This window comes from Plectropomus leopardus, chromosome 6, assembly GCF_026936395.1.
Source record: "Plectropomus leopardus strain MGB_pleo_1.0 chromosome 6, ASM2693639v1, whole genome shotgun sequence".
Classification (NCBI taxonomy): domain Eukaryota; kingdom Metazoa; phylum Chordata; class Actinopteri; order Perciformes; family Serranidae; genus Plectropomus; species Plectropomus leopardus.
Window position 1 is genome coordinate 15,640,540 of NC_142181.1, and position 20,824 is coordinate 15,661,363.

General features: G+C 39.1%; 1 protein-coding gene across 5 annotated transcripts in view; it reads left to right on the plus strand.

Moving 5' to 3' along the window:
* gria4a (glutamate receptor, ionotropic, AMPA 4a) overlaps positions 1 to 20,824 on the plus strand; it is a 127,185-nt gene that overhangs the window by 23,864 nt on the left and 82,497 nt on the right. The gene's annotated exons all lie outside the window — the stretch shown is intronic.

The window sequence follows — 20,824 nt, forward strand, 5'->3', positions numbered from 1 at the left end:
TATTTTTCTAAGTACATCTTATTCATTCATCATCTGCTTTGTAAATGGATGCACATTTTCAGAATGTGCTTCTTTACACTCAAAGAAGGAGAACATTTGGAGTAGTTATTCGAGGGTAAATACGCAGTGGTTTTACTGGTACGGCCCATGTGAAATCACATTTGGCTGTATGTGGCCCATGACCTAAAATGAGTTTGACACCCAAGCTTTAATTGTGTGGTGAATGGTTGTGGAGATACTTAGTTACTCATTGGCAGGAATATCAGTGAGAACACTGGTGCATTCCTCCACAGGATCAGCACCATGGACAGCACTAACGACACACAGCTTCTCTACTGGGCCATAAGCGCTCAAGCTTACCTACGTTTCTAAACCTTAAAAAAAAATCTTCACAAAAACTGAGTTGTGTTAGTCATGTAGATAGACTTACTATAATTTAACATATTTGAATGATTTGACATTTTCACACAGTTTTATTTCATAACTGCATTTTCCTCCTTTTTGAAAAGCCAAGAGAAACCTAAATCAAAGTGAAATTGCAGCAAAGAATAGCTGCATTTATTTATTTTATTTTATATTTTTAACATATATCTTCGGTAGCCCCCCATATAAATCCCAACGCAGACAAACAACAGAACAAAGAGGAAGAGCTACATCCAACTGCATGTTGCTCCATTGCTAATCATTTTAATTATGCCTTCATGTCAAGTGAAATCACTTATGCTAATGTACTGAAAATACTAATAGGTGTATTTAATGACCTCATAGTGTGGTGTGATATATTGTAGTTATTATGATGGCACATGGCCCTCTAATCCAGACATAATACTATTTATTTTTTACTAATTACTGTAATTTAGAGATTAACGCCCATACACTGAATCAAAATAAGGTTACCTTTGAAACCATGCCAGAGACAATGGAATGACGTTAAAAAAATTCACAGATACATGACCTGCCCTTTTCCCATGACTTTCTGTAAAAAAGGGTAATCAACAATGTAATTTACCTTTCCTAAGAGATACTGAATGCCATATTTCTCCAGATCACTTCCAATGTTGTAGAAACAACTCTAAAAGACTGGAGGGTATGGATTGTAGCTTCTTTTTATAGATCAAATCTATTTTTCATGAGAGGATTTTGCGTTTGAGCTCCCTGGACTTTCTGAGTGTTTGCCTGCTGTTGGTGCTATATACAATGCTGTTAACTGAGAGAAAATTAGAGATGGTAGGGAGAGATATATAAATAGGCACATATGACACTAACTGCACATTAAGCTTGGGAAACATGTCTTTCATTACTAATTGCTACAAGAAGGGTTATTTTCCCTCGGGCAGATTATAGGTGGCAAACTAAAGCATTCACTGACTCTGCGTATGTGTGCTCCCGCATTTGTGTTCATCCAACCATCCGTCTAAGCAGTTGTTCATATCCTGCACGTCTTTGCACATTCTTCTCCATATTTCATTTTGTGTGTGCAATTATCTGCCCTGTTTGTTTGCTGTTATCTGCATGCGAACAGCTTAGCCTCAAGATCGAGAGAGAATGAGTCATTATCAAGCTGAACCCCTGAAAGCTTGATGTTCAGATAAGGCTCTGAATGTTTATCTGCATGTGTGATGATATGTGTATAGTGTATAAGCCCAGTGGTGTATGTAAATAGCATGGATGCTGATAACAAAGATATGTGTGTGGCTGACCTAAACCACTCCGTAAATAATTATGGCAGAACATAGAAACACAATTTTTCTGGTAATAATGAATTATTGATCATAGCCATGCAATTAAGATTTAAAAAGAAATGACAACTGTAAACAAAAATGCAAAAAAATGTAATAGAGTTGTTTTGAGTATGATTTGTAAAAGTTAGATTACAAGTATTAATGTCTTAACTTGGATTTTTATTTGTTTGTTTCACATGCATGTGTTCAATTTGGCTTTACTTGCCAGCTAAAACTGCTGCAGTGTCAAAACTGGAAAAAAAGAAGAAGAAAAAACCTCCTGAACTTTCTTTTCATAAAATGTCCTTTCAAGAAGAAATCTGTTTCAGATAGCTTTCAAAGAAGGATATTCTGGTACACGGGACATTCCATTATCTGCAATCAGTTATCCTATTCAGGGTCGCGGTGGGGGGTTGGAGCCGATCCCAACTGACAGCTGACATTGACAGGCAGGGTACACCCTGGACAGATCGGCAGACTATCACAGGGCTGACACAACCGCATGCAGGAAGCCTGTCATGCTCACAATCACACCTATAGGCAATTAGGAGTCAACAATTAACCTAACATGAATTTAAAAAACACACACTGAAAAAAGGAAAACATGCACACTTCACACAGAAGCCAACCAGCTGGTTTTAACCCTCTTGCTGTGAGGTGACAGAGTTACCACTGTAGGTGCTGTGTTTGTTATATAAACCTTTTTCTCTGTATTCAGTGGAAAAATCTTCAGCATTAGATTCCAAGCCCCACCCACAGGGACAAAAAAAAACCAACAAAACTTAATAATGCAGCAAGAAGAGAAATTCAAAAGAGAAAACAAAACCTGCACAATAGCCCAATTATGTAGCCCTCGTGTGTACATGTGCATTGTAGTTGACATGACTTAGTTAAGAATCTTCAGCTATCTTCTGCTTCAGCCTATGGTTTATCATGGCAAAACTCGAGAAGTGCCACCCTTTAGGGTCCATTGTGTAGGATTTAGGGGCATCTATTAGCAGAAATAGTATTCATAACTATGTTTTCATTAGTTTATTATCACCAGAAAATAAGAATCATGTTTTTTTGCTACCTTAGAATGAGTTATAATCATACAAAGCTGGTCCTTTTCCACTGATTCTGCCATGTTCTGCCATAGGGTCATTCATGTTTTCCCATTTTCGTTTTTTCGCAGTGGTCACCGTAGTCCTTCTACATGCTTTGCACATGGGCGAAGTTTAAGTTCTGCAACTATACTGCTATGCTACTAAACCTCACAAATTAATTCGTTAAAAAGATTTTTTTTTACACTCTCACCTTACTTTAAGGTTAATGACCACTGCTTCTAAAGCCTGCACTACATTTATCACTGCTGTTCAGTGTTACTTTCTCACTGTTTCATCATCTGTCTTTGTTCATATCCACTTTGTCAACAACTCATAGTATTTTCTTTTGCTATAGCTGAAAGCTTCCTGAAAGCATGTTGAATGCTACTCTCTTACACTGGCTGTCAGTTTTTCAGATCCTTGAATAAGTACAGATTTACTCTTTCTTTTTTGTCCTTTGGTGTCCCCACTTATTCATTCAGCAGAACCTTCTTTGCACAACCTTCTCTGTCCTTTTTCACTGGTCTCATAACAGCTTTCACTGGAGTAATAAATGTCCAAGTGCCTTGTTCAAGGACACCTCAACAGTGGTTGCTGAGAGAAGTTAGTTATAGCATTACTCTTTGCTTCCTCGCACTTGAACCAGCCATCCTCTGGTCACAGTCCTCTCTAGTCCCCCGGCTGGGTTTACTTTGACATTTAAACTTATTTTGCATGGTTAATTCACAAGAGTAACCCCAGTATTTTGACAAAAAAATCTGTAATAATAACTGTAGGTTTCTGGTCTGTTGTTTCTGAAGTGTTTTACCATTATATTGAAATGCTACATGCCCACTCATTGTAATTCTCCGAATGAGAGCCCCAGCAAAAGGCCAAAATGTAAATCTGGAGATTTTGTAAAGGAATGGGGGTTGAAGAGCATGCAGCAACCTTTAGGAATGTAGGACTTTTGGAGCCGATTCATTATCCCTTCACAGCGAGAGGGCAACATAAAACTGTACTCGTAAACCAAGGACAACGTGCAAGATAGATTCTTCTCAGTTGTGTTTTAGAGGTCAGTTTAAATGATTACACGGGCAGCCAAAGAATTTCAATGACAAAAATGTTCAAAGGTACCTGCAGAATAGTGAAAAGCTTTGTTTGTCCTTTGTGTATGCTTTGGTCTGGTGAGGATTAACTCTTGTGTGCTCTCCTTCAACCGACAACATGTGTGGTCAAGTCTCAAGACAATTTTGGTGCGTGTTTGCACAATATACATCATCGATGCTGTGAGGCGTTAGTAAGTTCATCTAAGGTCATAAAGGAGTGTCTCAAGGGAAATTTATGAGCATACAGCGACGGCAAATAAAAGTGTGTGTGTGCATGTGTGTGTCTGTTTAGCTTTCATCAGCAGAGGTTGACTTTTTGCCTGAGGACAAGTACTGTTCACTGTGCTGCTACCCTGCAGTGTGTCTGTGTGTAGAGACTCCCAGGAGGGACTGAAAGTGTAGTTACATTTAGGGCAGAACTGTGGACACTCACGGGAACAAGGAGACGGAAAGGTCTTGTTCTCTTGCACACTCTGTCATTTAAATATTTGTAATTCAGGTGCACTTTGAGCCTTGTGAGACAAATTGTATCAGAGATTCCAGGAGATAAATGCAGTCACAGACGCATCTGGCAGCTTTGGATCGGGGATATTGCTGATTACATCACGCTGGCGATTAATTACACAGTGTGTTATGTGTAGGTGTGTACCGCTTGAAAATCAAGGCAATCACAATTTTAGGTAAACAGACAAGAGTGAGATAAAATGTCAAAATCTAAACAAAATTACCACCAACAATCTTCTATTTTCCTCTTAAATTAAATTGAAGCGTCTTATTCTGAGATGTCAAATATAATATTGCAGCAGTAATCACACCTCTATATTTCTAACATATTGCAGATATCTATGAGGAGCAAATATGCCTTGTTCAGCATTTATATGACACACCATCAGCACTGACAGGCTAATCTAGGCAAACACCATTCAGGGAAATGCCACCAATCATACACACAACATCACTTACAATTTATTCACATTCACATGGAATTGTGGAGCATTGTGTAGCAAACAGTAAAACCAATGAAAATGTAGGAACACAGATAAAATGATACTTGTGCTCGTAAATCCATTGCCAGGGTACATGTAGGTCTCCTACTGTATGTAAAAGTTTTCATTATAAGTAATAAAACTAGTATATTATTATTTTCAATTTTTAACTCATCTTTGTGTTGTTTACATTGTTGAAGTTACAAGAGAACAGTGGTAATTTAGGAAGTTTAGAAGAGCAATCCCCAAACTAAATGGCTGATGTCTTCCGTACTTCCCTACAGTACTTCCCACTTAAATCCCCTCTGCTTCCTGCAGTGATGTGTCTGACAAAAAGACAATAAAAACACCACATTAATATTTAAGTCAGTACTTTGCACTGGCAAAGCTGACTGCATTCTCACCTGTTGAAACACATGGTTTGAACATAAGATCTGAACCAAACACATCATATGTTTTGTAAGATGTTATTTTAGGTAACTGTCATGCTTTTATTGATAGCGGCAGACACTCAAATAGCTGAGAGAGGGGAGGACATGCAGCAAAGGGCACTGGGCTAGACTTCGAACCCAGGCCACTGCAGCCAGGGTTCATCAGCCTTAGTGGTATGTACTCTACCTGGCAACCTATTTGGGCGCCCCAACAATGAACATCTTAACAGTGTTTTGCACTCTGTGATTCCAAAAATGTTGGCGACTATTTCATAATCAAACCGTTTGTTGTGGCTGAAGCACTACCTACTTATTTTGTCAAAAATAATCCTATTTCTTTCTAAAAATAAATATCATGAGCATGTCGTCATTGTTGGGCCCAAACCTCAAATCTCCATGTTTAACTATTTTTTTTTATTGTTTACAAATTAATTCTATTGGTCCCCCTCTATATCTATCAGTGGGTTTTGCCATTTGTCAACCAATGAAATTAATTTTAAAAAGCATGTGACTAAACCTCCTAACTCCATTAAAAAAAAAAAACAGCATTTTTTTCTAATTCCTGAAAAATATAGATTTTGGTGGAAGGAATTTTGCGCCTGACAGCAGCGATATGTTCTATAATTTTGTGGGACAAAGAGTTTCTGGTCTCTACAGATTAGATTTTCACTTGTCTGGTGCATTCCTCTCACCTGAATAACTATTAGAATCCACCTAAAATCCAATTACAGCCAGGCTATTTACTATACATCAACTAGCCATTATGCAAGATTATTCAGTGTTCACTCACTAATTAGCCTCTATCTCAAGCAAATTAATGTTTTCTTAAACCAGCAACTTGCCCGAATGACTCCCCCATGTCTGGGGATCATTTTAGTCCTTGACAACTACATAAGCATTGGAAGTAACGTGTCATTACCAGACAAGTTTGTTCACAAGTTTTCTTTAATGATTAATGTGTTGGTTTTGGATTCCCAAACCTTCTGTCTAAGACAATCTGTGTTTACTCAGGCTGGGAGCTCAGCAGACACACAAACAGTAGCCACAGTCTGGCGGTTGGTTTTGAGAGAATGGAGTTTTGGTCCCAGTTTCTGACATTGGGTTGTTGTTTTGCAGTCACATCGGACAGGGGTTTGTCTTTCAACCTGCTGATACATTACACAGAGTTTGACTGAGTCTACTGTTGTTGTCAAATTGTTTTCACAGTTACTGCCACTGCACATGTGCTTATTACGTACAGATCCATGACTGGTTATACAATAAAGCCAGTGCTTAAGTAATTATACACGAAATTATACATTATACAAAAAAAAATTAAACAGAAAAAAGGATCACATGACAGCCCATGTTCTTGATTGCACTGTATACTGTACTGCTTGTGGCTGTTGAGGTATACTTGTTTTGTTTTATGCTTGCAACTGTGCAAACTGCAAACCCCATAAGCTGCTGTTTACACTGCAAGCAGCTGATATTCAAATTCCAGTGGATACTGCATATAATTGAATTTGTGTAGTTAAAAAAAAGAGAGAACATTGACAAAAAATTTAAGGGCCTGTATTGTTGTCTTGTTAATGTAGGTAATAAATCACACAGTAAGATTTGCTCTTATAGGGGAAAAAAGGGGGAATTCTTTCTGGGGCCCAGCCACTAAAGGGGGCCCATGGAGGCCAGCCCAAATAATGTAAATCCCTAATATAAACAGTGAATACCACATCTTATTTTGAAAACAAAATCCATACTATTCTTTATTAAAACAAAAACAATAAACATTGTATTTGTTATAGTAAAATGTAGCATTTTTCAACATGTATGTCCCCTTTTCTGAAAATGGTATGACTTTTTTTCACAACTGTTGCAAAAGCAAAAAAAAAAAAAAAAGTGGACAGCTGGCCATATAATCTAAAAATTTAGTGATCTAAACCAGGAGAGAGGGAGAATGTGCATGTATTGTTATAATTAAAGGGTTAAGAGTGTGTTCAAATTTAATTATCAGTATAAAAACCCATTTAGATACGCCATCTAGTCCCACAGATTTGAAATTTTACATTGGTAAATATTTGCTTCTTATTCACTTGCATTCAATGTGAGCAAAAAGCAAATATACCATTTGCTTTGGCTGCAAAGGAAATTTGCATATTCGCATCAAGTGGAGTCAGCCTTGACCAATAGCAAGCTATGTTTGAGCCCACTTGACTGTCAATGGCTGAAGGTTTCAGAGTGAGCCAAGATGAAGGAGACATTGATTGCTGCCATGTTGAACATCCAATATTGCATGATAATGGTCATAAAAAATACAAACAGTCGCACAAGAGTGATGCTGCTTAAATGTGCCAATGACATCATATTTCATTGTTTGTCAGCAATCTAGCTAACATTCACTTGTTATATAGCAAGCTAGGTTTCCATGAGCACTACATACGACACTGCCCAGATTGAGCACAAATACTGCCTCGCAGAGAATGGTCACTCGCCCGCATTCACTCATTTGTGACAGCGCCCTACAGCAGATTTGGGAAGGGCCCATTCATTGGACCTTTTAAGGGGCACAGCAATGTCTGTGGGCATGCCTGGGAGCAGGAGGCATATCACTGAATTAGAATAAATACAAACAAATACAATTTTGTTCTCCTAATTAAATCGCTGTCTTAACTCATTCTGAGAGAGATATGAGGCACTTAGGGTTTGTGTCCACGAAGGACCTCTTTTTTAGCTAGCAGCAGCACTCAGCAGATACTTTGGGAAAGTGCTAGTCATGGTTCTTACTGTTGCTATGAGATGATATGAGACCACTGGAAGCACAGAGCTCTTTGGATAAAATTGGCTTTTAACTTTAATCACACCGACACATTGAGTAAAAATATGCTCAGCTCTTAGCACTTTAAGAAGCAAGCATCTTTTTCATTGCAAATGAGGAGGTGAAGAGGCTAGAGAAGGAGGTTCCAGCACACACTGCTTTACTGTTTACTGGCAGACTGTTGCAGCTGGAGTGCAAACAAAACAGTATAAAACTACACTTCTACTGTAGATAACCCCGTACTGCCTCTTGAAATGTGCATGTGCTACCTCTTCACATCAATAATGGATTCATTCATTTTAATGAATTTATAAACCCCTGGACTTTAATAGCTTATATCAGTTTCAAAAAGATCATTTTCTCATGTTCAAAACTGTTCTCTGAGAAGTTGAGAATAAATTTAGTATATATTGAGAAAAAAATGTCGCAAGACTGCAACCATTCAGTACAAGACAGGGTTTGTGCCATTCACAGAAAAACAAGAATGACAATAATGTGAAGAAGTTTGCTCAAATGTTAATTGGGAGATTGTTGTCATACCAAACTATGATGGGGAAATGTCCCTACTGTTTATATGCAAACTCATGCCCGAGATTTAATTAGTAAGCCAGGGAATGTCTTGTTACTTAACTGTGTAGCAAAGGCTTTGTAAACCTTGAATACTAAACGAGGGTATTCTTGGAAATACAGTCATGTTCACATGAAATGAAAGCTTTTAAAATACTTATTTTCTCCCAAGTCTCTTTTAGAATAAAATTAACAGTATAATTTCTCTTTCTTTTTGTTTTGTCAGATTATTCATGTATGCACTCATCATCAAGACTCACATATCCATTAAGATAGTAGCAAGGCATTCTCCTTTACTTCATCTACTGTGACTTTAAAGTTTATATGCTTCTGTTCTTCCTCAGTGGATACCTTACATGCTTTTTTTACACAGGGCTTTCACATTAAATAGTGCTAGAACTCAGCTTTCATGATAATTTAGAGGTCATTATGCAACAAATGGTAAAACAAACCTCTCTAATATAGTATTTTCCTACAGTAGCATTTGAGTTTTCCTCTCATTTACACACCAACAGCTCCTGGCCATTAAAAACTAACTTGGGGTTCAGTGTCAGGACATTTTGACATTTGAAGTCGAGTATTGACCCCAACAGCTGTGCAGTCAATGGACAACTGGCTCTACCTCCTGAGCCACAGCCATCCAAGCATGTCTTATCCCCTGATAAGATGAGCCAGTTGACGTTGAACTGAATTCAATTGAATTGACCAAATGATGTCAAAACAAGTCAAATTCTATTTAATGGTACAATAAAGAGAAGTTGAGATGCGAGGCCAGGAGATAACAGGAGATGGGGAAGAAGACGGAGGAGACAAGCGGGAGAGTGAGATGGATGGACTGAAGGAAGAATGAGGAATAGTAAGGTGAGGAGTGAGACAGCAGGAGAAATGGGTGGTGGGATGTCATTTCCTCTGTTAAATTACTGCTCTGTTTATCTTGTGAGCACACTCAATCACTGTGGGTCTGCTCAGCTGGAAGGACATACACAAACAAACACCTGTGTTTGTGTGTGTGTTCATGACAGACACAGAGACGAGAACATAGTTTTATTACTTTTTAGGAAACTCCATTAAGTAACATTCTGTCATTCCTTGTGGTTATGACGAAGGAAAAGGATACACCCACACACACAGACATGCATATTTACTGTATATAAAAATGCACTATTTTGGCCAATTGCACTTTTTGGGGCATGAATGTATTTCTGCCTTATCTCTGTCATACCCGGAGAAACCATATTCACACTCAATCTCTTTCTCTCTCTCTCTCTCTCTCTTTCTCCCCCCATGTCTCACCATGATATACCCATAAATATTAGCGTCAAAGCCGAGGAGACAAGGACAGTGATAAAATGAAAGTGATAGAGGCAGGGAGACATTTTGCATTTTTTACAGCAACAGCAGGCAACTACAGTTCAAGTATAAGAGAAGGTTACACAAATTTATCCCTGACCACTTCTCAATCTGTCGCACTGTCTGCATCATTATGTGTCAGTCAGCGGTCATTGCTTTGTTGTATGGCACTGCTAGACAAACTTTTTAGACAAGATGGACCACTTTGTGACCTCACAATGTCCAAGCCAGCACTGAAAATTAGACTAGTAACCTTCATTGTCTCTGTGTTACGTCATTGGCAGTGTGTTAACGGTGTAAAGCTGAGCTGTTGTTTTACCATGGGAAGCACACCAGATGCAGCGCTACCTTTGGCTTTGGATGCTAATCCAAATCCTCTCTGTCGCATTCAAAGTACAAATTACTAAAAATTTGGCCCAATTTGCAGCTGAAGTTTCAAGACTCAGAAAATGCCTCAGAAACAACATTTGTTTACAGCCCCTGAGGTAATTATGAGTTCTGTCCATCAGGAGCACAGGAGGACATCAGGTGACGTTGTTATAGAGCCAAAAAGGCCACTAAGGGAGAGGGTACTTTACAAGGCAGCAATTTTACCTCAAAACAAAATGTTTTTCTTTACTTCAACTCTTTACAACCTGGATATACATCAATTTTCTTGTGCTTAGTTCAGATTTCACAAGAATTTAAATCTCTGAGCCCGGAGCAAATTGGCTTGATTTCTTCCAAAAACATGGGGAAAAAACGCTATGAGCAACTTTGTAAGAAAATGTCCCACAAATTGCAATAAATAGTACATTTAGGAAAATGTTTTTTTTGTTTGTTTGTTGTTTGTTTGAAAAAAAACTTGGGGAATTGTCCATTAAACTACACACACACACACACACACACACACACACACACACACACACACATATATGTATATGTAATTATCAAAATTATGTATTTATTTTTTCCATTTAATTTCCTTTTTTGCTAATCTAATTGGGGGGGATTTAGCTTTTCTTTAAACTTTACTTTTTTGTGCCAATTTTCAGGTCTTTTTCTTGTAATTTATTATTATTATCATTATTTATTTATTAACCTTTTCCAATTTTTTTGCATTTTTTTGGGTAATTTCTTCACAAGTTGCTAATTGCCTTTTTTTCCATGTTTTTTTAAAAGAAATCAAGCCAAGGTTTGCCCAAACCATCATAAATATGTTATGCTTGTGCCTTACCGAATGAGAAGCATGATGCTGTCAGATCATGCAGTGGCTATTTTTTCCACAGACACAGACAAATGATGCCGTTCTGCCAGATTGTATATGTCAATCTGAAGGGCAGTTACAAACAAACTATTTTTATGTTTAATCTGGAGAACTTGTTAGTTGTTTTAAAGGGCTTACACTGACTTTGTGGCATATATTTATCAGTTTGATACAACATAAATAACAGAGGAGACGACTTGGTGTTAACTAATGTTGTTATAGTCCCAACAATCCCTGCTTCATGCACACTTATGTAATAATGTATCTACTTACGCCCAAATTATCTCTCTGTAGGGCTGCAGTACAGAACACTCATCATTTTTGGCACTCTTAAGGATCACACAGAGATCACACGGAAGTATCCGCTTCGAAAATGCCTATAGGTAAATCGTGTTGAGAAAAATAACTCCATGCACCTGGGGCTGTCGGGTTTGTGTGTGAAATTGACAAGCTGAGAATATTTGAAGGTTTATGCATGGCTACAAAACGGCAAGGAATATATAAAAGCACATCACAAGAAAGGAGTGCATGCCAAGTGTGCCATAACGTGGGAAATCAGCGGTTTGTGCAGGTTTGTCTGTGTGATTGCTCCCTCAGAGGAAGATGAAAGCGCTGCACTTATATACAGTATGAATCTAGCATAGTGAGTTTCTCCTCCCCTCCTCACTTTCTTCCCCATCTCCCCCTGTCTGCTGTGATGAATGGTTTTGATATCAGCTCTGTGTGTGTGTGTGTGTGTGTGTGTGTGTGTGTGTGTGTGTGTGTGTTTTTTTTTTTTTTTTTTTGCGTGTGACGAATGACTGTGTTCGTACTGGTCAGGCCCGCAGGGCTTTAGCTACTGTTAGTAGTGCTTAAAGATGACTGGAGTGAAAAGGCTCTCTGTCACATCTCTCTCTCTCTCTATCCCTCTTTCTCTCTCTCTCTCTCACACACACACATGCACACATGCACACACATATGCACACACAGATTAGCCCTGTTTAAAGGGCTGTGTCCTAGGGGTACACAGCACAGCGCTTGACAGGTGACATGTAGTTTCCTTCTCTCTTTCTCTCTTATCTTCTCCCTGCCTCTCTCTCCCTCCCTTTATCTTTTATCTCTGTGGCCACAGACCTCAGTGCTGAGGCGAAGTTTCTGCATTGTCAGTATTGTATATGCCGCTCCGAATGTGTGTCTGAATGCGTGCTTTACTGGTGTATCATGCTGTAAGCAGATACGCTCTGAGCCACAGTTTTGCCGTGAGCTGCTTTTTGCCAGGTTCAGTATCACAAGATTTATAACCCGCCTCAGTGAACACAGGTCCTAAGGACATTTTTTTTAATAGAGTTGCCATGCTAACGAGCATTGTTTTGTTTCTTAAAGGGCATTGGATTTAGAAAGCTGGAATGTTTATTGCAATAGCTGCTTGCATTTTTAACAAAAAGGATCCTTTGTTGTGGTGACACATCGATTTTCTGGATGTCATGGACCAAACTGCATAACAGTGTGGCCATCGTCAGCTTAGCCACCAATGTTACATTCAAGGATCCTGATAACACCCTCTCTTATTCGCCCTGATTTGAGTGTGCTTAAAAGGCGACAGATTATCCTGCTGTTATCAGGCCGTGGTCAAGTGCCTCTTCTGGTGCTACAGCACAGAGCACTGGGGGATACTGCAGCCCCAACTCCACCCAGCTATTTATTTGTACTTCTTTGATTTTCATGATGTAATTCTTTTTAGTTTTACAGTTCAAGTTATAAAATGATTACACTTTGAAGGCTTTTATGACATTTTAAACAGACAAAACAATTAAAGGGATACTTTCCCAGTTTTCAGTTAGCTTTCTATCATGAAATTGTGGTGAGTTTGTGTAAACGATCTGTAAACTGTAAACCTCCCTCCATCTTACCAGCCCTCTGGTAATCTCAGAGCTTAAATTGTGTTTTAACAAATTCATATGCAGCCTTGACACAAAGAGTATTGAAGCGTTTTGAGAGAGAGTGGGCGCCATACTGTTCCCTGAATGGTAAAAATGGGGCTGAAAAAAACTAAGATCAAACGCTTGAACTAAGCAGCGCTGATCAAATATGAACCAAGACTCTGTTACTGTGTTGTCCATTTCTATCGTGAAATGTTTTCAAAAACAAATTTCATTTTACTGTTAAACTGTAATTTACCAGACAGCTGCTATATTGTTTCCTTTGTAAAAACGGCCATGCTTGCAGGACATCACCCACCCAGCAGTTGTAGGTTTTCGACCTCTTGAGCAAAGGCAAATGCCACAGCCCCTTTTCTCTGTATTCTCTCGTCATGTAGCACCAATTTCAAATGCATTTGAATCTCTCTCCTGCATAGACAGACCAGTGTTATGAAAACCATCTTTTCAGCAGAGACATACTTCTTGAAGCAAGTGGTCTATTCAGGTGCTATATTTCAGCTCTAATACAAGCATTCTCTGCTTGTGGTCAATTATCTGAAACGGTCCGATAATGTTGTGACAGATATATGTGCATAATATGCAGTAGATACTTGGTGGTGGCATCATACTTCACCTACCACTCAAGACAATTGCTTGTTGTATGTTTAAGGACCACAATAGGTTATGGTAGGCTCCAATTCCAGGAAATATCTAGAATCCTTTACTTCAGCAGTTTTGTGGATAATGCGTCTTAGTTGTTTTGATGGGAGAGCAACAACCGGGCCCAACTCTGACACTGTGTGTGATTGTCTGTGCCAGACGAGCCTGATGTTCCAAATAATGTGCTGAGCTAAGGGATATGAACTTGAGACACTAATGAGATGTCACCAAAATTTGTTCATTTTTTCATGACTTTACGAAAAAGGGAACAGAAGTGCTGATTGGTCATATCCATGGCTCATTGGACTGGGATAGTACCAGTTACCACCACTGAACGAACCATCAGTGATCAATTGCTTTTGGATGTAATTGCCTTGCTCCCCATTTTCTTGTCACTCTCTGTTTTCACTGTTGTCTAATGCAGAGAAATGCCACAAACTTAATATTAAGGACTAATTTTAGATGTCCATGATTTCCCTAATGTGCAGGCCTTCGCACCACATCAGAATATTAAAAAATTGGGAAAACTGGCTATTCGTGAAATGTAAATTTCACAGTCCTGCCACCCATTTGGTATTTACACAGCTGAAAGCTTTTATTTTTATTTTTATTTTTTTAATATTACTTCTACTTTAATTGTTGTTATTTTGCCAGAGATTGTGCATTAACAGGTTGGCTGTACACATGGGAACATACAAAAGGTAAGCCCATAAACAATGTGAAAAACAAACAAACCAGGCTTGGCCAATATCTATTATTCACACCTTCATACCCTCCTTAACTTTTACCAGTGTCTATGGTATCTGACAATATATGTTACCCCCCACCCACCCACCACTGAGTTTACTATATTTCCCAAGTTCTCTTACCTTTTACAGCCTCACAAATAATCAGTGTTAAACTCACCTAATGGCAAAAAAGGGAATCTTCTTATTTTACTCATTAAAAAGACAAATACAACCATGCGTCCTCTGAATTTAAGATTATTTCTTTTACCAAACTAAAGCTAGCTTTGTTGCCTTGTTAAATCATCACGAAACACACTTGGCTGAAACAAATAAACTGTCTTGGTTAGTCTTATTAGTCTTCTAGTTAATTAGTCCACTCTTCCAACAATCACCAACTCTGGTTTAGTAAAAATGAACACTTTACCAAGTTAGATGTGAAAATATGCTGTTTTTCTTCGTGGTCTCTCTGTGCTAGCCAGTTGTTTACAGTCCTGTAACATAATCCCCACCATTCACAGTTGACATATCTGTCAGTTTAGCTTCATGTTAATGCAGAAGAGACTGACCTCTGGTGACACATGATGTGCACTGCATATAACATATCCTCAATACAACATCTCTGTATGAGTTTAATAGAAAGAGGAGTGCTGTTTTTTTGGAGATATTAAAAATGATCCTGTCAGGATTTCTAAATACCCAAGTATACTATAGTTGGTCAAACCAAGCCTAAAACTACTCTTTGACTAATATCATTTTCAACAGTTTTATCAATTCTTCTCCACGCATTTGCTGATGGTTATGAACAGTCAGAGAACCCTAGACAAAACAATAGAAACATATCAAAGTGTGCATTTCAAAGCAAACAGTAACGCCATAATGTAGCAACAACAACAATTTTTAAATCTCTGAAAAATCCTTCCAATAAATCAATTAGCAGAGGAAAAGCAAATAGAGAAATGAGTAAATGAGCTGTCAAAAGACAAAAAATAATGTATAAGTCAGTTGGAATCTTGAGTGAGGATCGATGCCAGCATCATCCATTTCGTATCCTAAACATTTACCCATGTGGGCAACAAAATGCTGAAGCCATTATGTCCCCACTACATTCTTAATTTATTTCACTTTGTGATTGTTATTTAAGTTCTCCCTTCAAACCATCACAGCCAAACGTAAAAAAAGGTCACTTTTTAAATTATCCTTAACTGAAAACTGAATCATCGCCTTCCTTTTTAAAAAGTTTTTTTCTTTTTGACTTCACAAGGGAGGAAGCAATGTGTCAGCAACTATTAGCATATTCACTAACTGTGACAGCACCAAAGGCCACAGTGATAGCTGTCCCCCACCCCAACCCCCTCCTGAGTACCTGCCCTCATTTTCCCCAATCAGTGCTCTTATTCTTAGAAGCTTTATTCATACAGCCCGAGGGACAGGACCTGGAGGAGAAGTCGTGGAAACATGTAATCAAAGAGAATAAAGAAGTGACAGTGGAGTGTGGCATTTTTACCCAGGAGCCTTTTCTCCTGCTGTCTCTCACCTCTGACCCTTATTCAGCCATGCAATCAGACACAGATGACAAAAAAAGGCAGATTCTGGATGGCCTTTAAGGCAGCTCTGTGTATGTGTGACCTGAATGTGTGCACTTGTTTATTTAGCTGCAACACAGACACACACGACAAGCTCAGAGACCATTTAAGGACTAATTTCCAGCCTTTTCTTTTCCTTTGCTGGCATAAATATACCTTCAGCATCCAATTTCTTCAGCTTTTTTTCCCCTCTACCTCTACATTCTCTCTGCAGTGTCTCTTGGCAGGCATATTCTTGTCACTGTCTGAGCCCCTTGTGGGTTTTGGAACTACTCTCTTCCTTTCTTGCTCTTTTTTTCCCTCTCTCCGTTTCTTCTTTCATTCCCTGTGTGAGTGCAACTGAAGCCCCCTTTCCTTCTCTGCTTGAGGCAGTTTTGTGAAAGAGGGACGATAGGCAGACAGAAGACGGAGGCAGACAGAGGGATGAATGGCCTCATTCACGAGCGACCAGACACACACAGCACAGCGCACAATGCACTATCACTCTCAATAATCACTGCCCTGTTTATGAAGCTATTGCGGCTCAGTTATCTTGTAAACTATGTTCTGGAGGAGAGGATCAGATATGAAATCCATAAGGTGGCTGAACTCCCCTGCCAGACTATTGATTTTCAAGCTTTATCTTTCATCTTGTCTTTATAAAGCTGCTGATGAGCACACTTGAGGCCTGCTGTTAATATTAACATCTCAACAGCTGGACATTGCACATTGGCAACTTTTATGTCATACATTTATTTTATGAAGCCAGACAGACTATAACCATTTGATTCTTGTGTGGTCATTCATAACTCTTGGTTTGTTTTTTCTTGTCTGAAAGCATTTTATCGCTGCTTAAAATGCTCTCCTGCATGCCTTCTCATTTTGTCTGTTATAAAATAGCAAAAGCACTCTCTCAAAGAATATTGATCCTCGGGCTTTTAGCTTGTCATCATAACGCTGCTGCTTAGGATGAATGAGTTGTTGTCTTGGCTAAAAATAATCAGCCAATGCTTATCAGGGGATGGGAAGCATGTGTTGGATTGTTTTAAGTCAAACAAAAAGCTGTAGTGAAAAGCAAAAGTTGCTCACATAGACAGATTCTCTCCTTTAAAAAAAAGTTATTGTAATGATGTCATGTGTATCTTTTTTACCAATTTTATCCTGTAAAATAATAAGAGCCTCACATTTGATCTGACCTGTGAGTTGGCTGTTTTTTTTTTTTTCTTGCTCCATTGTGCCATAATCTATGTTGTAGTGTGGAGGAACAAATATGAAATCCATACAGTAACTCTGCTCTCTGCCAGGTACTATTGATCTACAGACTTTGTCTTCTGTCTCATCTTTATAAAGCTACTCTTTGCTAGAGCTGCGGTGCCATTGTCAGTGTAAAAGTTTCCTTTTCTTTCCAGAAGGAATTATCATGTTGCAAATTCTGGTTTTATGAGGATGGGGGCTGAGGTAGCTGACCCTAGTCAATAAGATCAGACCTTTTCCTTTCCTTTTTTTTTTTTACCATACATTTAATAGCATTAATTTATGCTGGTTAAAACACTCTCTACCTTTATTTTATAAGTCAAGATTAAATATCATGCAGTGAGCTTTGTGTCTGTTATATTCCTGTTTCCCTTCAGTCTGGTGGCATTGTTGTGTTCCCACACTGTTGTCTCTCTGTTATGCCTTGACGGGGCCCCCTGGCCTTCGTTTTGCTTCACTGTTTTGGTGGACATGGTAATTTAGACTTTTAAATGTATTTTAAAAAGGCTAATGGAAAAGGTTTTTCAAAAAACCTTAGTTTTGCAATCAATTTACTTTGACATAGATGAGTGGCTTATAGGCTGTAAGTTGGTTACTATGTTAAAGTCCACAAAGGCCAAACTACTGCAAAATGGAAAAACAAAACAAAACAAGTGGTGCACAGATGCATAAGACAGAGACTTTTGCAGATATTTTCATGTGTTTTTTCTGATTTCGTTTAGTTTTTGTCATTTTGGAGGTTTGTCATTAAGCCAGTAACACGATGTGGTGATCCTGATGTGGGTGTTTTATGAATATTTTGCGTACTCATTAGCCAGCGTTTTTGTTTTACATTATTGCGCAAGTTCTCTCTCCTTCACTACTGACCTCCAGACGTGATTCTGTGTCTGTCTTTACAGTGCCACTTAGAGCTGAGAGCAGCTATCAAACACTAGAGAAAAATAAGAAATATACCCAGCAAGTACCATTCACCTAGTGAGAGAGCTATGTCATTGAAACCACTGAGGCCCACAGATCTCCCCATTCTTCTTCATTGAATGTTCAACAAGCTGATGCTACACAGAAACCCAGGGGCATGCACAAATATGTGAGAGGCACTGGCTCGAATAAAAAATGGTTTCCCCAAAACTTTATGGAAAGATGCAGACACAAAAATACTGTAAACTGTGTATAAGAGATGGCTGAAAAATATAGTATAACATAATTCACTCTGAAACCAGCCATGACTTTGTTCTCAGCTATGCCCCTATATATCTGTACCCCTACCTCTGTGCCTCCAAAAGTTACTTTTGTATACCACTAATTAGTCAGACATTTAGAGGAAATATAGTGCTGCATAGATTACATTTTCTATCAGCAAAAAGATAAAATGTTGGTAATTGAGGTATGTGGCAATTGTCAAAATATGAATTTATCAGTAATAATGTTCATTAGCAACTAGGGATGGTAACGATTCATCGACGATCGATTAAGTGGTCGTTAAGAATTTGCTCAAGCAAGTGAAATGTAATCGATTTGCTATGAAACATAAACAATATGTAGTCCCCTGTTACATTCTAGCTCTCAGTAAAATGGTGTATTTCACAGCGTGGTTCATGAATCGCATTCCCATCCAGAGGGCGCAATGTGACTATTTTGTGACCCGGCGGTCATCCTGAGGTCAGGAAGAAGAGCGCGGACGTGACGTTGGAAAAGGCCGCGGGCACGGCGAAGCATTGCGTGGGACTATTTCGACCTAAAGTCGAAAATGCAATCTGCAAACACTGCAAATGTTCAACACAACACGGCAGAAACAACGATGCTTTACCACTTGAATAATATTCATTCAAGCGCCCTGGCCAGATCCTCCACAACAGCAGCAGCCCATCACCTCAGTGTTAGCACGGAAGAGCTGCAGCGCACAGCGGGCAGAAAAATAAACTAGTCAATCTGCATGGTTATAGAGAAAGACATGATACCGATCAGTAAGATGGGCGGCCAAGGATTTTGGGAAATGATGCATCTGCTTGAACCAGCAAACAATATGCCATCCCGAGGCATAATCACCTCGCGCACCGAGAGCAGGTACACGTCTGAGTTGCTAGCAAAGCTAGCCGCCACCGCTAGCAAGGTTATGTTGACAACAGACAGCTGGACTGCCCTAACAACAGAAAATTACATCACCATCACCTGCCGCGGACTGGCGAGTCTCCAGTGAGGTGTTGCTCACTAGAAGCTTGCCAGGCCGGCATACAGCAGACTATCCCGCTGAAGAGTTAAAGGAGGCTGTGGAGGGCTTGGGGGCAAAGTTTTGTCGTGTGTGCACGAAAACGCATGAGTGACTTCGTATTCAGTTGCTTGCTTCGCGACAGACTGGTGGAAAGTGAGCGTGGGGAGATTATCCAGACTGGCAAAGCTGGCACGTCAGTACCTCTGCATACCTGCGACATCGGAACCATCTGAGCGGGTGTTTTCAGCCGCTGGACTGATTGTGACCAGGCTGCGCTCCCGTCTCACACCCAGCCTTGTGGACATGCTCTTTTTCCTCAACAAGGACAAGTAGGCACAAATCGGGACCCTGTGAGTCTGAGATATTTTTCTGTTTCTTTTTTCACGTTGCAGCTTTCCATTTAGTCGTTGTCATGCTTCTTTCTTAGAAGGCTCTATGTTAGCAGGGATGATTTTTATGAGCATCCTGAGTACAAGTCTAGGCCTCTACATCTTTATGTTTTATGGGCTATGCAAAGCTGTCAGCACATATGCATACTGTTGCTGTGGACATAAAGCTTTGATTGAGGGAAAAACGCATTTGGTATTTTTTAACCAACGCTTTATGTTGTTGTTTTTTTTAAGTACGACTAATCGATCAATTACTTGTTCATGTTAACGATGCTCGATTAATGAGAGTGTTTGCACTTTGCAACCCTAGCTAAAACTAACCACATGTGGGAGTCACGATGTAAACTCTGATGTCAAGGGCCAGGCAGTCCAGGCTACTTTTTAGGACACAGAGTTGAACCATGAACAATATGCAACGCATCTGGGTTTTGATTGTAAGACAGAAAAACCTCAGCAGTTAGTTGGTTACAGTTGCTCCTCTCAATTTGGATTCATTTAAAATTGTATTTCTCCTGTGTACCTGTGTACATCTCTTCCTCCTCCTGGTCATTCTGCAGCAGTAACGTGAGAGTTCAATCTGTGAAATTTGCTCATTGTTACTGAGGCAAAGCAGAGAGCTAACCTCTTACATTTATTGCTTTGTACACTGCCCTGCGAGTATTTATTTTTATCACGTTTTACATTTTGTTAACAGAATCTTGTAGCTGTATTTCTTTTATTTTGCATTAAGTTGAGCATCAAATTCAACTAAAGCACAGCTGGTATTTAGCACTGCTTGCAATATGGTTTGGGATTTGCTGTTTGTAAAAGTTGGATCCTTACAAATTTCTGTTTGCAGTCAGTTTGAAGTTTTGAT